This window comes from Hemicordylus capensis, chromosome 5 (genome assembly GCF_027244095.1).
Source record: "Hemicordylus capensis ecotype Gifberg chromosome 5, rHemCap1.1.pri, whole genome shotgun sequence".
Classification (NCBI taxonomy): Eukaryota; Metazoa; Chordata; class Lepidosauria; order Squamata; family Cordylidae; genus Hemicordylus; species Hemicordylus capensis.
The window spans coordinates 39031348-39050554 of record NC_069661.1 but is presented as its reverse complement, the minus strand read 5'-3'; the positions used below and the strand labels follow the sequence as shown (position 1 = coordinate 39050554).

The window sequence follows — 19207 nt, the reverse complement described above, 5'->3', positions numbered from 1 at the left end:
CCGTGTGATTAGTTTTGAAGGGTTCCTGTAGATTAAAAACAAACCATGTATGTGTTAGAAGAAGTCCAATGAGTAAATATTTTGAGGAGATATCCTTCCTCCCCCTCTGCTCCCCCCCAACGGAGTCTGTTTTGCTGTGTGTTTGCATCTGTGACTAATGAAGATCAGCTGCATATATGGACATTTGTACTCAAAACCTACCCAGTCAGTTTGAAACCAATGTCTGGCATGATGAGAAAAATTATTCAGTTTAGTCAAATTGAAATTAAAGTGACAAGTTAGACAATGCTGAACTTGAATTTAATGGAACTCTTTGGAGTAATTTTCCTCCTCATGCCAGCTAATATACACAACGATTTATTTATTGGTTGATAGATTATAAGATTTATAATATAACCCAATCCACAGACCCAGGGCAATGTACAAGACAAGAACAGTATCAAAGATTAAACAAACAAACAAACAAACTTAAATTAAAGGGCAAATGCCTGATGGAAAAGAAATGCCTTCAAAAAAGCCTTAAAGAAAAGAGGGGGTGAAAAGAGTCCCAGAGTAGGGGGCAGCAACAGAGAAAGCCCTTCCATGGTCCCTAGTACTACAGACTTCTCTGAGACCAGGGACTGAAAGAAGGGCAACCTGAGAAGATCTCATAGGACAGGACACGAATGGCCAGGAGAGGTGGTCCTGAAGGTAAACAGGCGCTAAGCCCTGAAGGGTTTTAAAGGTGGGAACCAGTACTTTGAATGGACCCGGAAGCACATAGGTAACTAGTGCAGTGACTGAAAGAGAGATGTCACACTATGATATCTCCTAGCACCCATAAGCAGGTGGGCCACCACATTCTGGACCAACTGAAGCTTCCGGGTCATCTTCAAAGGCAACCCCAGGTAGAGCACATTACAGTAATTCAAATAAGAGATCACGAGGGCATTGCTAGGGCCTACTGGTCGAGATAGGGCCGCAACTGGCTCTGGCCACGGCCTCCACCTGCTGCTCAAGCAGGAGCCACGAGTCCAAGAAGACCCCCAAATCATGGACCATCTCCTTCAGGGGCAGTGCAACCCCATCCAGAGAAAGACTCAAACTTGGCAATTAGCCAGTCAAGAAGTAAGCAAAAGCAACTCAGTCTTGGCACGATCTGAGCTTGTTTTGGCCCATCCAGACCCTAAAAGCTTCTAGACACTGGGAAGCACAGAAACAGCATCTCTGGAGTGGCCTGGGGTGGTAATATACAACTGGGTATCATCAGCATACTGATGGAATCTCACCCCAAACTGGGGATGACCTGTCCCAGCGGTTTCATGTAGATGTTAAAAAGAATGGGTGTGACAACCGAACCCTGAGGGACCTCATAGAAGAGTGGCCACAAGGGACAGCACTCGCCATCAATGCACACCGACCGAAAGCACCCACTAAGAAAGGAACAGAACCACTGCAAAACATTGCCTCCAATACCCAACCCATGCAGGTGCTCCAGAAGGATACCATTGTTGATGGTATTGAAAGCTGCTGAGAGATCTAAAAGGACCAAGAGGTTATCCTCAACAAGACCACAATAAAAGTCATCAACCAGAGCGACCAGTGCTGTTTCCATGCTGTGCCATGGCCTGAAACCCAACCGGCAAAGATGTAGAACATCGGCTTCATCCAGAACTCTCTCAGGCTGGGCATATGCAACCTTCTCCAAAACCTTCGCAAGAAAAGGAAGGTTCAGGATTGGTCTATAATTATCAAGGATCTCAGGATCGAGAGAAGTCTTCTTCAAGAGAGGGCCCACCACAGCCTCTTTTAAAGATGCTGGCACAGACCCTCATGAAGAGAATTCACTAACTCCCGAAGCCAGGATCTCATGTTCCTGCCAGCTGCTCTAATAAGCCAGGAGGGGCAGGGTTCCAGGCTACAGGTCACAGCCGCCATACCAGAGAGAATCCTGTTCATGTCCTTGGCCTCAACAAGCTCAAAAGTATCCCAGATGACACCACAAGACGAAGTCTCCGTCACCTCATCGGCTCCTGTACAATTGGAGTCCAACTCCCACTGAAAGCAAGCGACTTTATTAGCAAAGAATCTAGCAAAGTCACCAGAGCAGCCAGATGGAATATCCACTGGATCCGCATCCCCAAGCAGGGAACGGGTGATCCGGAAAAGGGCTGCTGGATGAGAGTCAGCTGAAGCAATAAGAGCGGACAATTGTCTCACAAGCACTGGATTTTGAGGGGAAACGCATAAACTCATATAAATTGCTTCAAATGTAGTAATGCAATTACCCAGACATTTGCAGTTTAAAAAAATAAATAAAAATCGACTAATTGTGTACAATTTGATATAATAGTTTTTGACCTAGTTGCCTAAGGGTTGCTGCTGTTACCTGTTCTGTTCTACCTGTTCTGAATACTGAGAATATGCATAGTACACAATATACCATCTACATATAGACTACATGTGTTCTATGAATGCCTAACCTCTGTACATAAAGATGTATACATTTCAGAACAAAAATGCATGCAACTGTATGATATGCTCTGGAAATTCACTCACACACACACACACACACACACACACACACACACACACACCAGTTCTAAAATGCTTTGCCATAATTTCTTAGCTTGCTTTGTTTAAAAACAAAATACCCACAGTACATTTTCTAAATTGATGTTAGACAAGCAATGCAACTTGGAAGTAATTGCATTCATAATCGGAATTTACTTCAGGCAAGTGCTTTTAGTTTAGGATTGCAGACAAGAAATCCTTTACCACTAGATGGCAGCACTTGCTTGTAGAATGGCTTTGCCTTCTGTCCATGGTTTCCCCTCTTCACCTACTTACTTGCATCTGCCATTTTCTGGAAATAAGGAAGCAAACAGACCTTGCTGCATACAGACAGGTAAGAAAAGGAGGAGCTCCTATCTGCAATTTATACCTACGACAGGGCTCCTAAATCATAGCTTATAGTTTGCATTGTTCTGGTTTTGGTGTGATTTTGTTTGGATTGGATTTTATTGAATTTATTTTATTTTAATATTATAAGCCACCTTGAGATAAATGCATGAAAGGTGGAATATAAATGTAAATATTAAACAAACAAACAAGCTAGTTCACTATAAGTTGTTTTTATATTTAAAAGTACAATATATCATCTTAGAATTCATTTGCACATGCATGGCACTTTTCTTCCCATGTAAATCAACCTATATTTATGCTTAGCTAGTGAGAAAGAAAGAAAGAAAGAAAGAAAGAAAGAAAGAAAGAAAGAAAGAAAGAAAGGAGAAGAAAACCTACACAGTTTTCTTAAAACCATGAAGAAATGCTGAATATAGTGTAAAAAAGAGTGCACTAGGGAAAAAAATTAGAAATACCATAGAAGATTAGTTTCAATATGGCATTTCTGAGGTGGTACATATCCGTGCATAACCATATTAAATATGTGAGTAAACATTAAAAGTCACCCCCCCTTAGATCATATGAAGGGGAAAGTAATGAGAAGCTGTTTCCAGAAACCCAATTTTGTCACACAATTCAGTCAGTGATTTTATTTATATTAACATGTATAAGCTGCTTTTCTAACCAAGAGGGCCCTCCAAGAGATGTAAAAATTTTGCTATCAGAAAAGTGGCATACAGATATTGTAGCCAAAAGGCCACACAAACCAACATCGAAAAAGAGTGAGACTGATTTGTCCTCAAAACACTTATATTTACAGGAGACAGACCAAAGATTAAGCAAATGAAATGTTTTGAGGCTCTTGCTTCCTGACTTATAAACTGTTTGGGCGCTTTAGGATATTTTATTGGCTTACTGAGTTTGCTTCATTGTTTGTGTTGAGATTAATGTACGAGTAAAATTGGGTTTTGCTATTTTATTGCGTGTTCATTAAGATAGCTGTACAGCATGCTGCCCAATGAAATGGTAGTTTATGAATTATGAAATGATATTTAAGAAGTGCTTTAAATCTCATTTATTTGGCATTTGTTTGGAATGGGTCCAGAGGCATTACACTCTTGTGAACAAGCAAATCAAGTCCTTTAGTAAGCAAAGGGGAAGTTTGCTTAAGCCCGCAGTTTGACTGATTCATGTGTGGAGCGGCTAGGTGATTTCCAGCTTTTCAAGGGCTTTGTCCTTTATGAATTTGATCATAAATAGCCCTTTTGTAGTTTAAAAAATCCCCAATATTATCCATAGTATTCATTGTGAATTTGTAATTATATGCCACAATCTGCAGAACCCAATTCTGCATTCTATTTATGTTATTTAGTATTTCTACCATCCCACCTTCATTAGCTACAGAAAGCAAATTCAGACACAAACCCTCCCCATAGGTTTATAATCTTAGAAAGAAAGAAAGCAAGAGGCAGACATGAGAAGGGGAGTGGCATCAGATTGACAGAACCCGAAACTCAGAATTATATATTTCACATCCAATATTGCTTATTCAAATAATGATTTTTAAAAAGTAATATCAATAGATAAAATACCCCCAAGTAGATAATAAAAAATACTAGAAATTCAATTTACAATATCCAGCATACAACCTGAATTTAGCTGGTATACAAAACGATGGGTCCTAAACCAAATAGCAAATGAACTGTCTGCCAATAATGAACTGTGTTGACCAGCCATGTTTTGACCCTCAGTTGGTCCTCATCAGTGGCCAAGTACAGCAATTCACAAGTAAAAGTGTAGAGCTTTGTGCAACTCCAGGTTTTTATGAATACTGCCACTTCTCACAAAAGGTCTCAAACTGGCAAAAACAATGGACACATCAGTTAGTTCAATCCAAATTGGCATATGCCTTCCTTTAAGCCTCAGTTTGACAGAAACAGAAGAAATAGATGAGTTGTGCATGGACATTTACACCCAGTTGGACCAGGCTGACCTTTCTCTGCAGATGTTCTCACTGTGATGGATGTGGTTCAACCACCCAATGGCCCTTGGGTGTTCGGCCAATCCCAGAGCTCAGGATATAGTTTCTTTTGATATTGGAGTCACAGGGCTATTAACAGTTGAGGTAGAGCTCCTTCTTGAACAAAGAGGTGGGGGGGGGGGGAATCCTGTAACTGCTCATTTTTTTGGCTCTTTGCTGAGGTCGGCTCCTCTTCCCTCAACAGGCACAGGAGGTAGTTCACAATCCAGTCAATTACAATCAATCCCAAATCAATGACACTGCGGAACCATTTTGCTTGTGCAAGCAGCTCATGCAAGATCTTGTATGAGGGAAATCAATAGATCCAAAGAATCTCCTCTCTCTATATAGCTGCCATGTTTTCGTCTGCTTGTGAACTCTGAGATCATAGCTCTTTCAATTATCTGAGTGTGAGTAATCAAACTGTGAAAGAGTGAAGTATTGCTAGCATGTTTAAAAAAAATAAAAATAACTCCAGCGCTCTATATGTTTTGTTCCAAGGAGGTTTGACTTAGATCATGGGCAAGGGGAAGCCAACCAAGCTGTAATTCAACAGTGCTGAGTTCCACAAAACTTTTTGCAGAGGCTCCTGTATATCCATGCGCTGAAGGAGGACATATTATTGTCATAGAATGTCACCACTTTGCACAGTATTAGTGCTAATTAAATTCTAAGTAGCAGAACATTGTCTTAAATCCCTTGATCGATATAGACTTGTATATCGTGAATCTGCAATTTCCACCCCAATGCGTGAGAGCCATGCTTATCTCTTTTTTTATTGTACATGCAGTGGACCGAGGACCTGTTGTCACTCCCTGTACTGTCCATTTGAACAGCTACATGCTATTACTGTAATATGTGAAGTGATCCTGAAGGCACAGTTAGTAATGGTTGGGAAGTACAAATGTTCTTTGTTCATTGTTATGGTGTTGGGATTTTTTAAAAAAATTGTGAGTAGCTAGCCATAGGTTTCTGTGACAAGTTGTCACAGCTAAGGAAGCATTTTAATACACTGGCCTTTAAGAACATAAGAACAGCTCAGCTGGATCAGGCCCAAAGCCTACCTAGTCCAACATCCTGTTTCCCTCAGTGGTCCATCAGATCCCTCTGGGAAGCCCACAGGCAAGAGGGGAGGGCATGCCCTCTCTCCTGCTGTTGCATCTAATATTTAGAGGCATCTTGCCTTCGAGGCTGGAGGTGGCCCATAGCCTAGTAGCCACTGATAGACCTGCCTAAGTCTTAGAATTTGTCTAAGCTCCTTTTAAAGCCATCTGAGCTAGTGGCCATCACCACATGCCATGGCAGAGAATTCCATAGGTTAATTATGTGTGGTGTGAAAAAGTACTTCCTTTTGTCAGTCCCAAATGTCCTGGCAATCAGTTTCATGGGATGACTCCTGGTTCTAGTGTTAGGAGAGAGGGAGAACATTTTCTCTCTGACCACTCTCTCTTCTCCATGCATAATTTTATAAACCTCTACCGTGTCTCCCCATAGTCACCTCTTTTGGCTAGGGATGATGGCAGTTGTAGTCCCACAACATCTGGGGAACTAAGTTTGAGAATCCCTTTCTTTTAAATCCATAAATGCTAATAGCAAATTCGATGTTGAGTGTCTATCAGATTGGAAGGGGAATGGGGCCACATTCCCTGCAAAAGGTAGTGGTTTCCATATCCTCAGGGGCATATCTAGGCAGGGGTGACATTAGGGGCTGCTCCATGGAGCAGGTAGATTGCTCAGAGTGGATTTCTCAGAGCCCTGAATCTCATCAGCCACCTCTTTCCTCCATGCCCTCCTCCAGAAAGGCAGTGCAGCAGTGGAGGCCCATGCAGAGACCATGGAAGAGAGCTCCCAGCCTCACTGAGCTCTTTGCTGCGACCAGCTTTATAGGTGGAATAATATTAGTAACTTCAAAAATGTCATATTAGAGACTTTTTAAACCATACATGTGGACCCAGAGCCCAGATCTTTTAAATAGCTAGCAACACGCTTGTATCTAGGCATGCAGAACTTAATACATTTTTACATTAAGAGAGAAAGTAAAAGGGAAAAAATCCCCCAGCAGCCTGATGTGGATATGCTCAGTGGTTCCCATTAGTCATGGAATGTTGAAGGTGCCCGGAATGTTGAAGGGGAAACCCTCTGGGATGAAGGTCGACAGAAGGAATTGGTGGGGAAATGACTTAACTAGCAAGTCAAAGGTTGTCGGTTTGAATCCCCGTTGGTATTTTCCCCAGACTATGGGAAACACATATATTGGGCAGGAGCGATGTAGGAAGATGCTGAAAGGCATTATCTCATACTGCATGAGAGGAGGCAATGGTAAACCCCTCCTGTAGTCTACCACAGGGCTCTCTGGTCACCAGGAGTCGATACCAGCTCGACGGCAAATAGGTACATAGGAAGCTGCCATATACTGAGTCAGACCATAGGTCCATCTAGCTCAGTATTGTCTACACAGACTGGCAGCGGCTTCTCCAAGGTTGCAGGCAGGAGTCTCTCTCAGCACTATCTTGGAGATGCCAGGGAAGGAACCGGGAACCTTCTGCTCTTCCCAGAGTGGCTTCATCCCCTGAGGGGGAATATCTTGCAGTGCTCACACATCAAGTCTCCCATTCATAAGCAACCAGGGCAGATCCTGCTTAGCTAAGGGGACAAGTCATGCTTGCTACCACAAGACCACCTCTCCTCTGGGGCACACTTTACCTTTACCTTTTTACAATTTATGTAGATCTTAGGGTTGGGGAGATTGAATATTTTGTTGCGGGCACCACTTCCTAAGGCTAATTTCAAAAAGCAGCATGTTCTTTATGTTATTTATTTAAGCAGAGAAAATAAATGCTCTCCACATCAATATCAAAAATTAGCCAAGAAAATGTTATTCCAGAATTCATAGTTTCATGGTAGCATTCCGTAAGGAGCAGTCTGTTGGCAGACTCTGAGGATGTACAGTCTGTGCCGTGTCTGGGTCTGCTGTTTGTCTCTGCTGCTACAAGCCAGTATATTCCACTGTCAATCACTGTGAAACAGAAGAAAGATACTATGCGAGGGCAACATTAGGCCTTCCTCATAAGTTGTGTTGGAGAGAAAGACTGAGTCACACAATCCACCATGAGGCCTTTTTTTCTGCCCCTGCAGTGACATTTAGGAAGTTGATCCACCAAGTGCGTGATTGGCAGTCACAAGAAGTGCTACCGTGCCTGCTCAGCCTACAGACTCCTGGAAACAAGACCTTCAGATTAGACAGGGAACTGAGTCACCGAAATCTGTTCTTTGCTCTTTGCTGGAAGTTTATTTTTAACTGAAAATAAGGAAAAGAAAAATAAAAAATTAAAAATTAAAAAAGCCACTCAGGGCTGGCCCTTGAGTTTTGGGTGCCCTAGGCCAAGTATGAGTTTGGCACTCCCTCCGCCAAGCAATGTGGATCCTTGCATGTGCCTGACAGCCATGAGCGATGCATGCTCAGGGCTGTGGGGGGCCAAAGCCATACTACCTCCCATCAGCTCACAATGTTCTATGTAGTCAGTGCCGCTGTGGCTGGGGACGGGCACAGAATGAGCAGCCGCTGTCTGTTCTTTATTGCACGCTGCCAGTTCCTAACATTTCCCCGTCTTCCTTACTTGCTGGGGGTTGTGTGAAGCCATCCACAGAGTTCCTCTCACACAGTATGTGTGCTCTCTCTTTGCAGCCAGCAAGACTGTAGAGAGGAGGTGGAGCTGGCTGCCTGAGCTTCCTCCTTGACTGTAGGCGGTGAAACTCACTTCAAACTGAAAGTACAAATTGGAGGCTGGGGAGGGAAACCGTGGGTCCATTTTCGGTCAGAACTGCAGTTGCCCACATTCAGACATACACAAATTGTAACTGGAGGCCCCATCAACTCCAGTCATCTTACGTATGAATGCAGCCAATGTGATGTTGTAGCCCCATGTGATCAAATCTTTACTAAGACAATGGGCCAGTTCAGATGATACTTTCCTGGCCCACACAATTAAAAGGGGGACATGTCAAGAGCATACTGGTCTTAACAGCTTTGGCAGATGTCATCCTGACATGTTCCTTTATTGTGTGGAGGGACAGTCCATTCAAAATGTGATTCTATGCACAACCCAAATACTAGTTTAATTGAGGTTGTGTGTAGAGTGGCAATTAGGAAAAGTCACCCCTCGCCCCCAATAAAGGAGCATGCCAGGAGGGCATCAGGATGTCAGCAAAAGACATAATCATGGGTGTGCTCTTGGTGGTCCTGTCTTTTAGTTATGCTGGCTGAGAAAGTATTGTCCTGACTGTAAGATTGAACCACAAGGAAGCAGTTTTTCAGAATTCTATCTATTCTACCTTGGTAACGTTTCAGAGTAAAAGGCTGTTCACACAGCTGAAAATTAGGTTTAAAAAGTGCCTACCCAGCTTTGAGAGCTGTGTACTCCTAGTTTTTGGTTGTGTGGGGCAAACAACTAAATAGGAGGCGGAAGAAGTGATTGTGTGGGAAACAGGAGCTGGGTAGGGCAGCCTTGCCCTACCCAGCTTTCACACCCAGCATTTCACCAATGTAGGAGGAAAAGCAGGGAACAGCTTCTAAGTGTAATAAATTAGGGATTCATTCACATGAAGGCCACACTGAAGACACAAATATAATTAGGAACATGGCAAGCTGCCTTATACCATTGGTCCATCTAGCTCAGTACTAACTACTCATTACTAACTAACCAGCAGCAACTCTCCAAGGTTTCAGACGCGCATTTTCCCCAGCCCTACCTGGTGATGACAGAGAGAGAATCTGGGACCTTTTGCTCACTAGCAGATGAACTATGCCCCCAACCCCTAAGGAGAGTACCTTACAGCAGAGAGTGCTTACATGTGGTCATCCACCCAGATGCAAACCAGGGCATAGGAACATAGGAAGCTGCCATTTACAGAACATAGGTCCATCTAGCTCAGTATTGTCTACTGGCGGCTGCTTCTCCAAGACTGCAGGCAGGAATCTCTCTCCAACCTATCTTGGAGAAGCCAGAGAGGGAACCTTCTGCTCTTCCCAGAGCAGATCCATCCCCAAAGGGGACTATCTTACAGTGCTCAAGTCTCCCATTCATAAGCAGACCCGGCTTATCACAGCATACAATTGATGCTTGCAAGAATCAGCTCTTCCTCACAAGATCAGCTCTTCCTCAACTCCCTCTTGCTCAGCTCCAGCTGCCCCAAACCTCCAGGGCTCCTCTGTAAATGCCCACTTTCTATGCTTCCTATGAGAATGTATCTCTAAAATACAACAGTCATTACAGAGCTATTTGAGACCGTAGCTGCACAGAGTGTAATGCTTTTTTCCTTGGCACAGACAGTGCCTACTTCTTAGCAGCCAGAACCATGGAGATCCATAGTAAGGATGTTACAAAATTCCATTTTTGCCAATATTCATGACGGAGTGCATCATTCCAGACCCTTCCTCTTCCCCAGCAGATTGTATTTGATAAAATATATCCATTTCTACATATTCTATGCATTCCACATTTCTGAAGGGAAATGCATATTTAAATGTGTACTTTGCAACATTTTATTGCTCCAGCTGTTTGGATAAGGAAAACATGAAAATATTAAAAAACCCACATATTTTAACATTTAAATGTGAATTTTATTTTAGATGATGGGGAAAATGCAAAGTGTTTGAGTGGAGGAGAGTGGAACAGAAATAAAAGGAAAATGGGTGATATTTGGATACACAGAAATGGAGAGATCCGACAATCCCAGAACAAACCACTGTGTTGCCTTTGTATTTTATACTCTTTCAAAATCTGTTTCACAAGCTACTCTTTCCCTACAAATCTGTGTGCACAATGCTTTAACTAGCACTAGGGATGTGCAGGCAACTGGGCAGGGGAGGCTCAAAGGTGGCGTGTGGTGGGGGGTGCCACATTAAGTGCAGGGGAGGGTGAACCTACCCCTCCCGCTGCTCTTCCCCTGACAGCACTCCTTTTTCAGTAAGTCCATGGGGCGGCAGCGTACCTCCCTGCCGCCCTGTTTGCCTCCGTTTACCGGATATACCCAAAAGTATTGGGCGTGCCCATGCATGATGCGCATGCCTCCATGCCGGCGCATGCAGGTGCACCCAATACTTCTGCTTATATCCGGAAAACAGGGGCAAACGGGGCGGCAGAGAGGTACTCCCACTCACCCAGTTTGGAGAGATCCTTTTGGAGCTTCTCACAATCTGTTTTGGATTTCACTACCCAAAAGAGTTTGGTATCATATGGTTCTGTGCACATCCCTACTAGACACCATGGTGGATTAACACAAAAGCCTGTGAGTACTTAGGTATTCACAGTACGTACGAGAGGTACTGGAGTAGGTACGAGAGTTACTGGAGGTTGTACTGGAGGTTGTAACTTGTATCCTAAGTAGGCATGAGAGTTACTGGAGGTCATGGGGAGAGTGCACTCCCTCAGGAGTGTAACATCATCATCATCATCATCATCATCATCATCATCATCATCATTATTACATTTATATCCCGCTCTTCCTCCAAGGAGCCCAGAGCGGTGTACTACATACTTAAGTTTCTCTTTCACAACATCTGAACCAATCCAAGTCTAGGTGAGATCCAGGTTTACCAGCTTTCTGCACCTACATGAAATGCGGATTTGAAGCTGGCTTGACCAAGTCAGGGCGGGTTCAGATGTCACGCCTGATGGGAACGTGTGTGCTCCCCGCAATCTCTAGTTCCTCTTGTACCTACTTGGTAAATACTGACAGGTGGTTGTGTGAACCCACCCTGCATTCAATCATATCTCTATGGCACAAGTGAGTAGAAGCTGCTATCTATCTATCTATCTATCTATCTATATATATATAAAAGCCATATATATATAAAATAAATAATGCCATATATATATATACACACACACACACACACACACACACTCCATACACAAAACCAATGATTTATTTTTATTTTATTTATTTTATAGAGTGATATACTGCCTCAACTCACATCTTTAAGCTGTTTACAACCTAAAACATAAAATGTTAAAACCAGTAACAAAAAATGAAAAAGAACAATAAAAGGTTTTTTTAAAGAAAACAATTCAGTTCAAAACCATTTATAAATATATAACCTAATTAAATGCTTGGTTAGACAGATGTGTCTTAAAAGTCTTTTTAAAAGTAATTATTTCAGCAGGGAGTGCTTCCCAAAGCCACTGACAGTCTGAAAAGACAGTACTGAGCTAGATGGACCAGTGGTGTGACTCAGTATAAGGCAGTTTCAGTTGTTCCTTCCTATATGCCAATGGTTGCCATTAGTGTTGCAGGAGTGGTATATTCTTTTAGTTTTTGCTCCATATTTGCTATTGTATCATTCATTTCCCTAATATTTATTTTATTCTAGTTATTTACAATATTAAGTTGCCCTTCAACATAAGCTCCCAGGATGGCATACAATTTAAAGAATCAAACGATGGAATAAAATGAAACGCAATGAAAGCAGAGAGGCAGAGACAGAAATAAGCCTAGCAGAAAACAATAATTAGAACCAGCGCTCTGAGATACTGCTGTGTCTGGGCAAATGAACTTGCATTGCTTGGTGCTGGAAAGACATCAAAGTTGGTGCCAGGTGAGATTCTCTGAGGAAAGGATTCCAAATATGGGACCCAGGACTGAAAAAGCCCTCTCTGGTGGTCACCAGCTGTGTAATAATGAGAGGAAGCTTTTAAAATTCCAAGTAGATTTGTGCAGTAGAAGGAAATCCTTCAATAGCTGCTTACAGAAGCTGTTTGCGAGTTTCAACCATGTTTACAAGTTGAATATTATTTTCCTCGTGAATAGCATCATAATATGAAATATGACAAGATTTTCAGTGGTGAAAGCATGTGTGCGTCACACAGAGAGAGGGAGGGAGGGAAGGACTGACAAAAAGTCTTCCGCTTTATGGAGTTCTTCATAAAGCCAAGAAATACTGTATTTACCTAAATCCAAGACTAGGTTCCTCCCATGTTTTCTGATATTATAAATCAGGAGGTCTTCTTAAATTTAGAGTCCTGTTCCTTTTGAGTAATTGCAGGTATAACCTATATTTAACCTCTGCTTTTTAAGGCATGGGGGGGGGGGTCATCTTAAATTGAGAGTCAGCTTTGATTCAGGTATATACGGCAGCACTCCTTTTTGCGCTAACCATTTGTCATACAAACAGTGATGTGCACAGTAGAACTGAGATTGCAATCCTCCAAAGATTTACTTCAGAGTAATCCCACTAAAGCCAATGGGACTAACCTGCAGTAAATGATTTTGAAGGCTGCAGACTCAGTCTATGCTGTTATGACAGAGGCAGAAAAAGATGGAGGAGGGATAGAGCGAGAAGGAGAGAACCCTGGCTGCCTTCAAACATCAATTTCATTTAATCTGGTGCTTAACACATTATGCACTAATGATACATTGGTGAAAGCCAAGTATGAGCGAAAGCTTAGTTGGGATATAATGCATGCAGTTCTTTGAAAATAATGACTTTTCTGTATATATTTGCTATCATTTATAAAAAGAAAGACAAAGCAAGACTTTGGGTGAGATCCAGTATTGTACTTCTAAAGGCATTTAAGCTGTGTCCTACCCCTGTCTGGTCCTTGAACATATAAATTATTTTCAACAGCATGGACTGCTGAAGTCATTTTTTCGGAATGCTTCTTTAGGAAACATAGGAACATAGGAAACTGCCATATACTGAGTCAGACCATTGGTCTATTTAGCTCAGTATTGTCTTCACAGACTGGCAGCGGCTTCAACAAGGTTGCAGGCAGGAATCTCTCTCAGCCCTATCTTGGAGAAACCAGGGAGGGAACTTGAAACCTTCTGCTCTTCCTCCATCCTCTGAGGGGAATATCTTGCAGGGCTCACACATCAAGTCTCCCATTCAGATGCAACCAGGGCAGACCCTGCTTAGCTATGGGGACAAGTCATGCTTGCTACCACAAAAATAGCTCTCCTCTCCTCTTTAAATTGACTCTACCTGCTAAACATCCGGTGCCATCGCTTCTTACCTATACATCTCTTGGGTGTAGGCAGATGTCTTCTCAAAACATTAAATGAAGGCATTCGGTTAATCAATTCATCAATCAGCTTAACATAAATCTATATATTCAAAAGCTCAATATGGGTGCATTTTTGAGGAAACTGAAGGAAAGAAACGTGACACAACTTAGAATGTAATATATAAAAACAACCATTCATTGCAAGAAGGAAATGACATTTTTAGGGGTTTTTCCCCCCTTCACTCCTTAATACTAGTCCAGTGACAACACCGTGTGAAAAGCAAGCAAATGTGCCGTTTCAGCCCCTATTGTTTAATCACAATTACCTGCTCTGTCAAGTCATTGGTTAAAGCTTACAGCTCCAATTAGAAACCATCTGACACATTAAGGATCAAAATTGCTCCTGCCTTCACCACACTCTCTGTGGCCAAGCTGGAGAGCAGCCAAGCTGAGTTCAGTGTTGTGGCTGACGTGGCCTGATGACAACCCCGAGCTGGCGCAACCACACCAGCTTGATGACATAGGGCTGCCTCGATGTGCCGAGAACAGGCTGTCTGAAAGGGGTCACTTGTTATCACTGGGATGGCGCAGGATGGTTGGGGTGGCTGCATTGTTGGTGGCATCAAAGACTAGTGAAAGGCAGAGAGGCGACTCGTGGCCCCAGGTCACTAGTGGCCCCTCGGTACTCACCCGCACACCCCATCTCTATGGTGGCTATACCTCTAGAGGGTGGGGAGGGGAGCCAAAAAAAATGAACTGTCCTAATCTTCCTGGAGGAAGGAAGGGTAAAAGGTATACACAAAAATGAACGATGTCTTGAAACCATTGTCAAGCTGAAGAGATATGCTTCAGATTACATGAAATCTCAGCCAAAAGTCAAATACAAATTTTGAAGTTCTAAATTTGAGTGGTGACAAAACGTCAGCCCTAGAGCTTGGTATATAATTGTCTTCACAAGTCAGGAACTCCACTTGTAAACACATTTGCCAACTGTAACCGTTGATGCAGTCTTATATTTGTTTTAGTTAAGCCACAGTTTATTGTTTCAAATGCTAGAATTTCACACTGGCCAGCCAACTCTAAAATCCTTAAATGATGGTGTCTTTCACAGAGTGGGAAGCCTCTTATGTTCAAAAAGTACAACACTACTTACCCAAGGACTGGAATCAACGAAACTGGAGACATGCTGGAGAACTGTTCATTTGAGTAAGTAATGTTTCTAGAATTACAGCTATTACAATAGGGCACAAACCAGCCACAATTCAGCACAGTTGAGCCTGAAACTAGAGTTACACATGTATTTTATTCTCCCTTTGAGACTAATGGATACCATCCAACCAAACCTAGCATTTAAGTCCCTCTTATTTAAGCAGCAAAATTCACCGTGTGCTTAAATGTCTTCCATTTAAGTCAATGGGAGCTAAACATAGAGGTCAGTTTACTAACTCTGTGTTGTGTGTATTTTAGAAACATCGGAAGTTGTCTTCTGCTGAGTCAGACCATGGATTCATCTAAATGAACTGGCAGTGGCTCTCCAAGGTTTCAGGCAGGAGTTTTTCCCAGCCCTGCCCGGAGATGCCAGGGATTGAACCTGGGGCCTTCTGCATGCAAAGCATATGCCCTACCACTCAAGCATATGCCCTACCATCCCCATTTAGGGACGTTGAAAAGCACTTCCCATTTCTGGCATTTTTTAGCATGTGTTGCTTCAGTGCCCTTTTTTTTACCCTGACAGCAGATGCTTCTTAGCTTCTTTTACTGTTGCTCTCACTGGTCTCAGCCTCATTTGTCCACACTCCAATTTTGTGGCGACTCATGTGAGTTTCTTTATGAGAGTCTGTGCCATTGTATCAGTTGTACTACCATGATAACATTGACAAATATCCTACGGGTCACTACCAGCAATAGAATTAAGTGGCAGTGTCGGAAAATGAATCCAAGGAAAGTGAGGAGGAGGAAGGAGGAGGAGGAGGAGGAGGAGGAGAGGAAGAAGAAGAAATGGTACCAACTCTGAGTGGCACCCATCTGGGGAAGGAAAAGGCACCAAACAGCATCAAAGTAAGGTGAATGATACCGCTCACCTAGGCATGTCCTGGGTATTGCTTATTTGCCCCACCCAGCTTCAAATGAAGCACAAAGTATTTGGGCTTTGAGATGGGTTGAAATCCTGAGAGGAGGTGGAGTTTCAATAGCAATAGCAATAGCAATAGCACTTACATTTATATACCGCTTTATAGCCGGAGCTCTCTAAGCGGTTTACAATGATTTAGCATATTGCCCCCAACATTCTGGGTTTCAGTGCTCTTTGCAACATGCTCCTTCCTGGGAACATAGGAAGCTGCCATATATTGAGTCAGACCACTGGTCCATCTAGCTCAGTATTGTCTACACATACTAGCAGTAGCTTCTCCAAGGTTGCAGGCAGGAGTCTCTCTCAGCCCTATCTTGGAGATGCCAGGGAGGGAATTTGGGACATGCTTGCTTTTCCCAGAGTGACCCCATCCCCTAAGGGGAATCTTTTACAGTGCTCACATGTAGCCTCCCATTCAAAGGCAACCAGGGTGAACCCTGCTTAGCAAAGGGGATAATTCATGCTAGCTACCACAAGACCAGCTCTCCTCCCTTAAAGGCTATGAGGTGTGGTGTGCGTTGAGGGTGATGCTCCCTACACTTGGTTGGCTAAACTCTAGAGCAATCAGCTCTAGGTTTTCAGGCTGCTCCAAGTTGGGGTGTAATCATCTGAAGCATTTAAGCTGAGAACTCACGCCTTGGATGGCAAGCTGTAAGTACCCGTATTGTAAGGCGGGGGTTGGGGTGGTGGTGGTGAAAGTCAATCACCAGGTTGCTTTATCACCAGCCAAGCCTCCTGTTGGTGCAAGTGCAATGTTTGGTCCCCCCCCCTTTTTTGGTTTTATTGGTAATTTGGCTGAGCTGAATATGCAAATTTCGGAACACTATCAGAATTGGACAACATGTTGTGCAGCCCTATTTAGCATTATCTGGATTATGCTCCTACCAATCTAAACATGATCTAATCTGCCTGGATAGTGTCCATGGTCACCGCACCTTACTTTAACACTCATATGTGTTTCTCTTGATGCAAAAAGTGCTTGACACAGAATTTAAGGAAGCATTATAAGCATTCAAAAGAGTTTTAAAGCTTACCTGATGTTTGAGTGTTCTATTGATTTTATTGTTTTCCATGACATTTGCTTGCCTTTCATTGTCCTTCATACAGCATAGTCAATCTGCAATATTTAAAGATGAGTGTAGCTGGGGAGATGATGGGATGAGCCCACCCAGAGAGCAACCTGTGGGTTCAAACATGATTAAGCAAACGGGTAATAGACCGAGCCTGTTCACCGCAGAGCAGATGCCTGCACACGATGATGGCATCAGCCTACTCAGAGGAGGGATGGGGCCATTACTGGTAATTACAGTTAATCATCCACAATAGTCTTTACCAAGATACAGATCAAATCTGAGCGCTAGCCTAACAGGACCTAATGAGTGTAATGGAGGATGAAGAAAGCCTGATTAAACCTGTGAAACACTGAATGACCTGAACAGATGATGCATTGTAATTCCTCCTTCTCTCCCCACAACCCATCACTCAGTTAAATCAGTGTTGGTTATCTGAAAAATTAGTCACACAGCAAAGAATGCAGTTTGTGCTTAATGCAACGGCTGGATTCAAATTTCCTATCAAGGATGCTATACATACAGTCTAAAGTATAGCTCTTGAACCACAGAGCAATTCCCTGTTTTGAATAGAAAACAGTTTAATGACAATGACAGAATCATTTTGCTCATAGTTGTCATTGGCATCCAGATCCCCCAAACATAATTTGAATCTTCCTTTTGAAAAAGGGTTACCATCCCTCCCCGCCATCCCTTTCCCAGGGCTCTTGTGTCTTTTACAAAGGTGTGATGTGTAGGAATTACACATTATTGTAAAAAGCTGCTTCTGCTGAGTTTCCATCACAAGGGAGCCCTCCCAGGAAAAAAGAGAGAGAGTTTGCCCAAGGGAGGTCTGTACTTACGTGTGGATAATGTTTTGTTTTTCACCATGTTCTTCACAGCAATGACATGTGAGGTTGCAGAGAAGGGGTGGGGTGGGGTGGAACACAGCGGCCCATCTTCACTTCTTGTCCCAAGGGCCCATTCCCATTTTGGGATACCCCTGCAACCAAGAGTGCTATGGCACCTTAAAGACAAACCCATTGATCGTGTCTTAATTGATATGCCCTTCTCTCTCAGGGCCTGCTTCTGGCAACCTCTCACACACCCCACCTCCCACCAACAATTATTTCACAGTACCTGTGGAAAGAGCCCCTTCTGTGGCCTCCCCTACCATTGGGATGCCTTTCATCAGCTTTGCCAGCTTCTGAGGATCAGGTTGTAAGTAAATTAATTCATGATTTGTAGTTTAGTGGTGGGCAATTTACTCCCACTTTAGCTTTGTAGTTTGTGCTCTTCTCTTTGAATAACATGGTTCTCTTTTATGTTTACTGAATATGCATATTTTCTACTTTAGTGCCTCCTTTTCATCTTGTTCTCCACTGGAATTATGAATTCCCTGGATAAGCAAGCAATTCCTTCTTCTGCTTAATGGAAATGTGATTAAATGAACTGCATATTCTATCAAATACAAACACAGCCCACACTTGTAAAGCTAATAGCATTTGCTAGAATGTTGCTTGAAAAATATTTTTTTATGAACAAGACCCATGGGGTATCCATAGCCTGCACTGAAAGAGCAGATTAGGGTGAAAGGGGGAATTAACACGCTTATGGGGGAAGAGCCACTGACTAAACAGAAGAGCAGAGAGGGAGAGAGAGAGAGAGCGCTCTGAGCACTTGCATTTTTAGATCTCCAAAGATACAGGGGAAAGAATTGTGCTTTGTGCAGCCCAGTTTAATGGCTGGTTACTCAGAAGTAAATCTGGTTGTTGTTGTTGTTGTTATTTTATTTTTTTGCATTTATATCCCACTCTTCCTCCAAGGAGCCCAGAGCGGTGTATGACATACTTGAGTTTCTCTTTCACAACAACCCTGTGAAGTAGGTTAGGCTGAGAGAGAAGTGACTGGCCCAGAGTCACCCAGCTAGTGACTCTGAATGGCTGAATGGGGGTTTGAACTCGGGTCTCCCCAGTCCTAGTCCAGCACTCTAACCACCACACCACGATGCTGTCAGATCATTGATCTGTCTCAATTGTGTAGCAATGTGAGGGATAGCCCACAGCTAGATATTTTGGTGGCTTCCACTGCTGCCACTTCTGACCTACACAGCTGTCCC

The 19207-nt window shown here is 43.0% G+C and overlaps 1 long non-coding RNA gene across 3 annotated transcripts in view; it reads left to right on the top strand.

Moving 5' to 3' along the window:
• The first annotated feature begins 2861 nt into the window (after positions 1-2861).
• Positions 2862-19207, top strand: part of LOC128327860 (uncharacterized) — a 54247-nt gene continuing 37901 nt past the window's right edge. Inside the window, exons 1-3 of one of the 3 annotated variants that reach the window (XR_008308840.1) lie at positions 12402-12500; positions 15020-15114; positions 15811-15954. This is a non-coding gene — a long non-coding RNA (uncharacterized LOC128327860). Of the gene's footprint in view, positions 2888-12401; positions 12501-15019; positions 15115-15810; positions 15955-19207 lie in introns of those variants that run through there. The other 2 variants (XR_008308842.1, XR_008308841.1) reach the window with 2 other exon arrangements.